Source organism: Nicotiana tabacum, chromosome 16 (assembly GCF_000715075.1).
Source record: "Nicotiana tabacum cultivar K326 chromosome 16, ASM71507v2, whole genome shotgun sequence".
In the NCBI taxonomy this organism is placed as follows: domain Eukaryota; kingdom Viridiplantae; phylum Streptophyta; class Magnoliopsida; order Solanales; family Solanaceae; genus Nicotiana; species Nicotiana tabacum.
In genome coordinates, this window is record NC_134095.1 from 57,209,112 (window position 1) to 57,220,432 (window position 11,321).

Here is an 11,321-nt window from a genome sequence, read left to right on the forward strand (position 1 = left end):
AAGGGGAAGAGTTTGCTTGAGATGTGAAAAGGACTATTTGATGCTCGATTTTTGTGGATGTGTCATACAGTCTTGAGTTATGAAGGTTTTTGAGAGATTCTTTCGTGTTATTTTATTTTGTGGAACGAAGTAGATTTCATGTCTTGTTGATGAGTTCAGACTCAAGAAGATTAAGTGACTGCGTAGTAGTTGTGGCTGTAAAAGGTATAAAGAGATGTCAGTTTGAGGCTAAGCATGTGGATTATCACCTACAGGGTAATCTACAGATGTGTGATCCCTATGATTTTGTGTGGAGGCTTTCTTTTCTACCAGTGGGTATAGGTGTTGCATTTTGAGTTTGGATTGATTGAGAAGTTGACCTGACCGCCAAGAGGATGAATGCGAGCTTAGAGATGATTTGAGGTATTATATGATTTGTGTTACATGAGCTTATGAAGGGTTTAGTTGAATCTCACTGCGGTATTATGGCAGTAATAAAGTATGGGCATTGTAAGTTATCGATTGTTTTTATCTGTGGCTTTGAGCCAAGTGGAAGAGTTTGCTACCAACGATTTGATTGCATAGTTACGTGTTGTACTGGTTTCGGTCTGAGGCATACTTGTGGATCGGTTATGACTTTAAGAGGCTGGTTTTGAGGATGACTTAAGTAAGGAAATTTCTGGATGCATAGCGTATTACACTTTATGGGTATATGGGAATAATGGAATGATTGAGTTGTTATTCACATGGAGTAGGAATTTGCTCGGTTACGTTAAGGCGGGGTTACTTCTTTGGGTAATTTTGTGCTAATGGGGCACAAGTCGTTCATCCCGTTTAGGCGGTGCAATATTTGAGCAGAGTGGATGACTCCCGAGAAGGTTCTAATGAATTCAAGATTTATATGTAGCAATTTATAATTTTTCGGATTTGTTTATGGCTAGAATCTAAGATTTACATTGGATGGTGTCTAGACTCGCGATATTTCCATATCATTATGGATTCTACATTTTAGTATCAAGAAGGTGGAAAAAACGTATTTAGATTCACAGAAAGTCTCTTCAGAGTGGTGTCTACGTTGTGGTACTTTTGGGGTGATTAAGAGGGAAACATCAGCTTATGGGCCTTAGGGAGGTGTGATTTTATGCTATGACCTCTTATGGTGAGATTTGGGTAAGGATCATAGTGTTTTGGCAAGGAGAAATGTCAACTTGAGGGTAATTCAGAAGGAACTCGGAGAAATAGGACAACTTGGTAGTAGGTTGAATCAGCACGGTAATGGATATGTCGGTTCTTTGGGTACTTATGATGTGGTGAGTCTCTCCAGGTGTTTGTGGTAATACTTTTGGGTTTTCTAACCTGCGTAGCTTGGTTGAGTTAGAGAGATTCAGTTCCGATGGCTTGGATATGTGTAAATGGATTTCGAAGAGTTCTCGATGGTTTCTACCACGGTTTGAGATGGATATTTCCTACCGATGTGAGGAGCATGTTGCGTATTGTGATTTCTCCTAGATGGGATCAAATGGAAGGTTTCTAACTGATCGGGTATGTATTTTGTTGGTGACTCATATTTGTTTATGAGATTATCATACTTTTCATATGATGGAATGATAGATGCAGTGTGTTGTGTGGGATTAAGATTTGCATGTGCAAGGTCACGGTTCAGTTTTAAAGGGAAGGTCATGAATTCTTAGACAACATGGACAATTTCAGATGACTAGATGAATGCTATTACTACTTGGTATTGCCTGACAAGGGTACACATTTCAGAAGACGCACTGTGTTTTGACTTACGGATACTTCATTGGTATTGCGTCATTTTTTTCAGAGAACAACTTCAAAGATGTAATGGAAGTGATCTTTCTTGAGGAAGTGATGCTTTTTTGGTTGTTTTTTTTGCTTTTCGAATTCAAAGGACTGACGTCCTCTTTTCTTTGAAGGTCAAGGTTGTCGTTCTTTTTTTGCTTTTTCTATGGATTTAGGGAATTGGGTTGGACCATATCTTTTGGGTTTGAATCTAGGCTAGGAAGACCAAATAGTTTAATGTATCTATAAAATGTAAGAATCACTCTAAGTTAAAATAAAATAATATAAAACTAAATACTACGAGTGAAACTAATTTTTTGTATTTTCAAATATTATAATACTATAAATATAAATATACTAATTGACTTTAACCTAAAGATGAAAAATATTTTTTTTATAATTTTTATTTTTTGTGATAAAAATAAAGTAACAGAGTCAAAACTATTTAGAATAGCGATACTAAACCTAAATTAAATATTTATGATAAAATGTATAAAATCTTGGGAAGGGTCAAAAATTACATGTCTACAGCTGCCCCTCTTTGACTGGAAACACGAAGAGTTTTTAGACAAAGAATGACGAGATAAGTTTTTTGACTCGACCCTTATTTAGAGAGACCAAAAACTAAGAGAAAGGAGAATGTGACCGAGCCCTGGTATCTGAGCTGCCTACATATCCTTGGCTATAAAGGAATCATGCCACGTGTAGTTCTGAAGTAGGAACAGTGATGGAGTGATGAGTTCGAGAGTCGAGTGAGGTTCCGTTCCGTTGAGGTTCCAGTCCGCGGTCCCGTTATTACATCAAAATCAAAATTAAAAAGACTAACTAAGCCTACCAGCTACGAGTTACAAGATTTCTATCTATGAGTCTTCTGAAACTTGATCTTGAGTCTTGGCTAGTTCTTCATGCGGACTCTGATCTGAATCTTGACGCTTGTTAGCTGCAGGTGCTGGTTCATTCCTTTTTCAACTTCTCGGATCAAGGTGGGACATGCAAAGCTTGTGACTTCAATCACGCCTTGAGCATTCCACAACTTTTCTCTACTTTTGCACTTTGAGTTCACTTCTTTTTTTTCTTCTTTTTTTCTTTTATTCTGGATTGAGACTACTTATTTTGGTCGTCTCGAACCCTGTGCCTCAAGATAAAACCTGCTCAAAGACCAACACAAACAAACAAAATTTTTCTGCCCTAGTTTTCACTAGGAAAATTTTGTGAGTTATTGTAACAAAATTCTAAACTACTTCTTTATTGAAAGCAATAAAAGTCAGGATTGTGTATTCTTGATAAAAGGTTATTAGGGAGTGGAGACTTCTCCTTGTATCTAAAATGAAATCAACTAAGGATTGGAGACCCTATTGTTGGAAAGTCATCAACTAGGGAGTGAGGACCCTATGTTGGCATCAACATGGGAGTGGTGACCCTATGTTGGCATAATGTTATGCTGGCATCAACTAGGGAGTGGAGACCATATGTTGGCATCAACTAGGGAGTGGTGACCCTATGTTGGCATCAGATTATGGTGGCATCAGGTTATGCTGCCATCAACTAGGGAGTGGTGACCCTATGTTGGCATCAACTAGGGAGGGGTGACCCTGTGTTGACATTAGGTTATGGTGGCATCAACTATATAACGACCCGGCCGGTCGTTTTAAGAATTTATGCCCCGATCCCATATTAACTACTTTCCCCATATTTTTTTCTGCTACTGTGAGTTCCCGAGAGGAATTATTTGGAGTTTTGGGACATTTTAATCCCTAAATGAGAGCTTAAGTTCTAGAAATGTGACTGTAGTCGGAACAGTGTAAAGACAGCCTCAGAAAAGAATTCTTATGGTTCAGTTAACTCCGTTGGGTGATTTCGGGTTTAGGAGTGGGTTCGGATTGTGTTTTGGAGGTTCATAGCTAATTTAGGCTTGAAGTGCCGAAAGTTTAATTTTTGAAGTTTCCGGTTCGATAGTGAGATTTGATCCGAGGGTCAGAATGAAATTATGGAAGTTTGAGTAGATTTGTAGTGTTGAATGTGACGTGTGCGCAAAATTTTAGGTCATTCGGACGAGGTTTGATAGACTTTTTGACCGAAAGCGTATTTTGAGAGTTTTGAAGTTCTTAGGCTTGAATCCGATGCTAAATTGGTGTCTTGATATTGTTTTGAGCGTTCCGAAGATTGGAACAAGTTTGAATGATATTTTAGGATTGGTTGGCATGTTTGGTGGAGGTCCCGGGAGCCTCGGGTGTGTTTCTGATGCTCAACAAGGCATTTTGGAACTTGTGGAAATTGCAGAAAATTGCAGCAGCCCAGTTCAGGTTTCCTTCTTTGCGTTCGTGAGTAGGGTCTCGCATTCGCGAAGAGGATCTGGGGATGGGGGAGGATTTATGTTTCGCGTTTGCGAAGTATCTTCTACGTTCGCGAAGCTGGGAGGTTTCATACCTACGCGTTCGCGATGGTGTTCCAGCGTTCGCGTAGGAGGAGGAGGCTTTGCATCGTGTTCATGACCTGTGTATGGCGTTTGCGATGAAGGAATCTGGACCCAAGCGAATTTGTGCTTCGTGAATGCGAGGGGCCTTCCACGTTCGCGAAGAAGGGATATCTGGGCAGTATTTAAATAGCCCATCCGCGACCCTTCTTCATTTTCCACCATTTTTGAACGTGATTGAAGCTTTTGAGGGTGATTTTTGAGGAAATCAAAGGGTAATCACTTGGAGGTAACATTTTGACTTCATCACTTGTTTATATGTGATTAAAGACCTAATTAGTGATGAAAAATTTGGGAAAAATGGGTAATTAGAGTTTGAGATTAAGAGACCTTAACATGGGTATTTGAGGGGCCAATTGAACTCCGATTTCAGCGTTCTTGTTATGTATAGACTCATGAGAGTATGAGCATTCTGAAAATATAAATTTCACCCGATTCCGAGATGTGGGCACGAGGGGCATTTTGGTCATTTTACTTAATTTCGCGTATTAGCTTAGAATTTATTTGTAGAATCAATCATCTGAATTGATATTTATATTATGCAATCGAATTGAATAGATTTGGGCTATTTAGAGTCGAGTACTCGTTGCAAGAACGTGGTTTCGGGTTGACTTTTGAGCCGGTTCGAGGTAAGTGGCTTGCCTAACCTTATATGGGGGACATTCCCGTTAGGATTGATATTGTGATAATTGAAAAGCCTTATATGTGCGGTGACGAGTGCGTACTTGTGCTAATTGCTGAAAATCCTATTATCACTAAAGTAGCTTTAATTGTGTTTTTTCCTTTCCAGCTTACATTACTTGAAATTTAAGCCTGCTTCTAGCTTAGAGAAGCATGCTTAATTGACTTGACTGCTTTATTTTCTTAAAATGCCTTATTTGAATTATGTGAAGCATGCTAGGTTAGAATTACCTGTTTTACTTTGGTGTGAAGTTGAGTTAATTGAGTATTCTTTGTGTTATTGCTATGTACTTTACTTTAGGACTACAGGATGGCATACCGGGAGATCCCCTGTACGTAATTGATTTGAACTGAACTGCGGGATACCGAGAGATTCCCTATACGTATTTTGATGATATCAAGAGATCCTAGGGATACCAAGAGATCCCTAGCATATATTGAGTATACCAAGAGATCCTCGGGATACCGAGAGATCCCCCACACGTATATTGAGGATACCAAGAGATCCTCGGGATACCAAAAGATCCCTAGCATACATTGAGGATACCGAGAGATCCATGGGATACCAAGTGATCCCTGGCATATATTGAGGGTACTAAGAGATCCTCGGGATACTGAGAGATCCCCGGTTATTATCTTTGTGAAGAGTGGTATTCCTTGTGATTGTTTGCCTCTGTTTTAATTGTTGTATTCCTTATTATCCTGTATATAATTATTATTATTATTATTATTATCTTTGAACTGTACTATTTTATCTAATGTTGTCATACTTTATATTTGTTTAATCTCAGTAGGGCCCTAACCTTCCTCGTTACTACCCGACCGAGGTTAGGCTTGGCACTGACTGAGTACCGCTGTGTTGTACTCATGCCCTTTCTGCACATGTTTTTCATGTGCAGATCCAGGTACCTCCACTCATACTTATCACTCGTGAGGCGAGGCACTTGTAGAGACTTTGAGGTATATCTATCGCGTTCGCAAACCGAAGAGTTCCTTTCTACTCTCTATTTTGTATTAGCCCTTTTGTACTTTCGTTTCATTGCTAGATATTCTGGAGTTAGAGGCTTGTAGACATTCAAAGGCTTCTGTTCATGAGATTCCAGGTTTTGGGAAATGTCATTTACTTTTGAGAGTTGATATTGTGTATGCCAAGCGACACTTTAAAATGCTATTTTATTTCACTACTTCGGGTTTAAATTATTTCTTCCGTAAATTTGTTTATTTTCTGCATTGTTAGCTTACCTAGTCGTAGAGACTAGGTGTCGTCACGATACTTCATGGAGGGTGAACTGGGGTCATGACAAGTTGGTATCAGAGCTCTAGGTTCATAGGAGTCATGAATCATAAGCCAGTTTATTAGAGTCTCACGGATCGGTACGGAGACATCTGTAATTATCTACGAGAGGCTATGTAACCGTTAGGGAAATTCCACTTCATTTGATTTTCCTATCGTGCGAGATATTGATATCACAATCCTAAACCTCTATCTTTGATTCTCTCACAGATGGTGAGGACACGTACTACCAGAGATGATCAAACACCCGCACCCCCTACGAGAGCCATCAGAGGTCGGGGCCGGGGTAGAGGCCAAGGAGGCGCACGTAGTGCAGCTAGAGCACCCACACGAGCTTCCACCGAGGAGCCACCAGCAGTTCCAGCTAGAGCCTAGGCACCTGATTCGCCTACTACTACTACTACTCTAGCACTTTAGGAGACATTAGCACAGTTCCTAAGCATGTTTGGTACATTAGTTCAGGCAGGGATGATTCAGGTTGTACCAACTACTTCACAGATCGGGGAAGGGACCCAGACTTCCACCACCCCCACCCCAGAGTAGCGATTTCTTATTGGTCATGTTCCAGGTGTCATAGCGACACAGCCTGTTATCCTAGTTCAGCGGGTGGTAAGGACCTCTTGTCGAGTAGAGGACAGGTGGGTCCAAGAGAGAGAGTATAGACGAGGTCAAGAGAGAGAGTATAGGGAAGTGAGGAGACCTCGTAGACTGGAGAGACCCACTGGTCCTTATTTTGGAGGAAGAGTACGACATGATAGAGGTTTTGTAGGTTAGCCAGTTCAGTTTGCATCTTAGATTTCACATAGTGTTTCAGGTGTTCAAGGGTCTCGGAGTACCCGTACCACATAGTTCCCACTGCCACGTCCACCCAAAGCTTGTTTTGAGTGTGGTGACACATGCCATGTGGTGACGGATTGCCCTAGACTTGGGAGGAGTGCACCTCTACAGACTTCTCTACCGTAGTGGGCCCCGTAGAATTTCAGGCTATGATTACGCTCCAGTTGCTACCTTACCTGCTCAACCAGCTAGAGGTAGAGGTCGCGAGGGAGGGGGGGTATAGGTTGCCCTAGAGGGGGAGGCCAAGCCCAATATTATGCCTTTCCTGCCCATACCGAGGCTGTTGCCTCCGATTATATCATCACAGATATTGCCCTGGTTTGTCATAGAGATGCATCGATTCTATTCGATCTAGGCTCCACTTATTATTATGTGTCTTCTTATTTTGCTCCGCATTTGGGTGTATCTCGAGATTCTTTGAGTTCCCCTGTTTATGTTTCTACTGCTATGGGAGATTCTCTTATTGTGGACTACATTTATTGGTCGTGTTTGGTTGCTCTTAGTGGTTTTGAGACTAGAGCCGATTTATTGTTACTCAACATGGTAGATTTTGATATTATCTTGGGCATGGACTAGTTGTCGCCCCATTATGCTATTCTTGATTGTCACACCAAAACCGTAATGCTGTCTATGCCAGGTGTACCGCGTGTTGAGTAGAGGGATACTTTAGATCACACTCCTAGTAGAGTTATTTCTTTCCTTAAGTCTCAGCGAATGGTTGAGAAGGGGTGTGACGCATATCTAGCTTATGTGAGAGATGTCAGTATTAATACCCCTTCAGTTGATTCAGTCCTAGTAGTACATGATTTTCCTGATATGTTTCCAACTGATCTTCCGGGCATGCCGTCCGATAGATATATTGATTTTGGCATTGATCTGTTGCCGGGCACTCAGCCCATTTCTATTCCTCCGTATCGTATGGCTCCTCTTGAGTTGAAGGATATATTACAGAAAATTGCTTGATAAGGGTTTTAATAGGCCCAATGTATCACCTTGGGGTGCTCCTATCTTGTTTGCGAAGAAGAAGGATGGTTTTATGCGTATGTGCATTATTATCGCCAGTTGAACAAAGTTACAGTGCAGAACCGTTATCTTTTACCTCGTATTGATGATTTGTTTGACCAGTTACAGGGTGCACGAGTGTTTTACAAGATTGACTTGCATTCAGGGTACTATCAGTTGAAGATTCGGGAGCCAAATATCCCGAAGACTACTTTCAGGACTCGGTATAGTCATTACGAGTTCCTTGTTATGTCATTTGGGCTGACCAATGCCCTAGCAGCCTTTATGCATTGATGCACAGTGTGGTCTGGCCATATCTTGAGTCATTCGTCATTGTCTTTATTGATGATATTCTGGTGTATTCCCAGAGTCGGGAAGATCATGAGTAGCACTTGAGGACAGTGCTTCAGACCTTGAGAGAAAAGAAGTTATATGCTAAGTTCTCGAAATGTGAGTTTTGGTTGGATTTCGTGGCATTCTTGGATCATGTGGTTTCTAGTGAAGGGATAAAGGTGTATCCGAAGAAAGTAGAAGTAGTGCAGAGTTTGCCCAGACCATCCTCAGTGACAGAGATTCACAGTTTTCTTAGCTTGGCGGGTTATTACCGTCAATTTGTTGAGGGGTTTTCATTCGTTACAGCACCTATGACCAGACTGACCCAGAAGGGTGCTCCGTTTTAGTGGATAGAAGAGTGTGAGGCGAGCTTTTAGAAGCTCAAGACAGCTTTGACTACAGGCCCAGTTTTTTTGTTGCCTACAGGTTCGGGGTCTTATACTCTCTATTGTGATGCCTCGAGGATTGGACTTGGAGCGGTTTTGATGCATGACGGTAGGGTGATTGCCTACACGTCTAGAAAGTTGAAGGTACACAAGAAGAATTATCCAGTCCATGATCTCGAGTTAGCTGCCATTGTTCACGCCCTGATGATCTGGCGTCATTATTTGTACGGTATTCCTTGTGAGATTTATATTGATCATCGGAGCTTGCAGCACCTGTTCAAGCAAAAAGATCTAAATTTGCACCAGAGGAGGTGGTTAGAGTTGCTGAAGGACTATGCTATCACTATTTTATATCAATGTGGTGGCCGATGCTTTGAGTCATCGGGCAGAGAGTTTTGGGAGTTTGGCTTACTTACCAGCATCGAAGAGGCCTATGGCGATGGATGTTTAGGCCTTAGCTAGCCAGTTTGTGAGATTGGATCTTTCGGAGCCCAGTCGGGTTCTAGCTTGCGTGATTTTTCAATCCTCCTTATTTGAACATATCATGGAGCGTTAGTATGATGAACCTCATTTGCTTGTCCTCAAGGACAAGGTTCAGCATGGTGATGCCAGAGATGCGACTATTGGTGATGATGGGGTATTGAGGATATAGGGTCAAATTTGTGTACCCAATATTGATGGGCTTTGGTAGTTGATTCTAGAGGAGGCCCACAGTTCGCGGTATTCCATCCATCCGGGTGTCGCGAAGAGGTACTAGGATTTGAGGCAGCACTATTGGTGAAGGCGGATGAAGAAAAATATAGTTGGGTTTGTAGCTCGGTGCCTCAATTGTCAGCAGGTGAAGTATGAGAACCAAAGACTGGGTAGGTTGTTTCAGCAAATAGAGATTCCGGAGTGGAAGTGGGAGCAGATCATTATGGACTTAGTAGTTGGGCTCCCATGGACTTTGAGGAAGTTCGATTCCATTTGGGTGATTGTGGATCGACTGACCAAGTCTGCACACTTCATCCCTGTGTGTACTACCTATTCTTCAAAGTGATTGGTGGAGATTTATATCCGGGAGATTGTTCGTCTGCATGGTATTTCAGTTTCCATCATTTCAAATAGAGGTACTCAGTTCATATAACAGTTCTAGAGGGCCGTTTAGCATGAGTTGGGTACTCGGGTGGAGTTTTGTATAGCATTTCACCCTCAGACGGACGTAGAGTCCGAGCGCACTATTCAGATTCTTGAGGATATGCTCCGTGCTTGTGTGATTGAGTTTGGAGGGTCTTGGGTCAGTTCTTGCCATTGGCAGAGTTTGCCTACAACAACAGCTATTAGTCCAGTATGCAGATGGCACCATATGAGGCTTTATATGGTAGGCGGTATAGATCCCCGCTAGGTTGGTTTGAGTCGGGTGAGGCCAGATTATTGGGCACATACTTGGTTCAGGATCCTTTGTAGAAGGTTAAGGTGATTCAAGATAGACTCTGTACAGCCCAGTCTAGAAAGAAGAGCTACGCAGACCGGAAGGTTCGTGATGTTTCCTATATGGTTGGAGAGCGGGTTCTTCTTCGGGTTTCACCTATGAAGGACATTATGAGATTTGAGAAGAATGGGAAGTTGAGTCTGAGGTTTATTGGCCCTTTTGAGATATTGAGGCGTGTTGGGGAGGTTGCTTATAAGCTTTCCTTACCTCCTAGCTTGATAGGAGTTCATCTGGTATTTCATGTTTCTATGCTCCGGAGGTATCACGGGGATCCGTCGCACGTGTTGGATTTCAATTCAGTCCAGCTAGACAAGGATCTATCTTATGTTGAGGAGCCAGTGGCAATATTGGACAGGCAGGTTAGAAAGCTGAGGTAAAAGAATATTGCATCAGTGAGGGTTCATTGGTGAGGTCAGCCGGTCGAGCAGGTGACCTGGGAGACCAAGCAGGATATGCGCAACCATTACCCTCATCTTTTCACTACTTCAGGTATGTCTCTATGCTCGTTCGAGGACGAACAAATGTTTAAGTGTGGGAGGATGTAACGACCCGGTTGGTCGTTTTAAGAATTTATGCTTCCATCCCCTATTAACTGCTTTCCCCGTGTTTGTTTCTGCTACTGTGCGTTACAGGGAGGAATTATTTGGAGTTTCGGAGAGTTTTGGGACACTTAGTCCCTAAGTGAGAGCTTAAGTTCTAAAAATGTGACCGTAGCAGAACAGTGTAAAGACAGCCTCGGAATAGAATTTTGATGGTTCTGTTAGCTCTGTTGGGTGATTTCGGGTTTAGGAGCGGGTTCAGATTGTGTTTTGGAGGTTTGTAGCTAATTTAGGCTTGAAGTGTCAAAAGTTGAATTTTTGAATTTTTCGGTTCGATAGTGAGATTTTGATCCGAGCATCGGAATGGAATTCCGGAAGTTGGAGTAGCTCCGTAGTGTTGAATGTGACGTGTGTGCAAAATTTCAGGTCATTCAGACGAGGTTTGATAGACTTTTTGTGCGAAAGCGTATTTTGAGAGTATTGAAGTTCTTAGGCTTGAATCCGATGCTAAATTGGTGTTTTG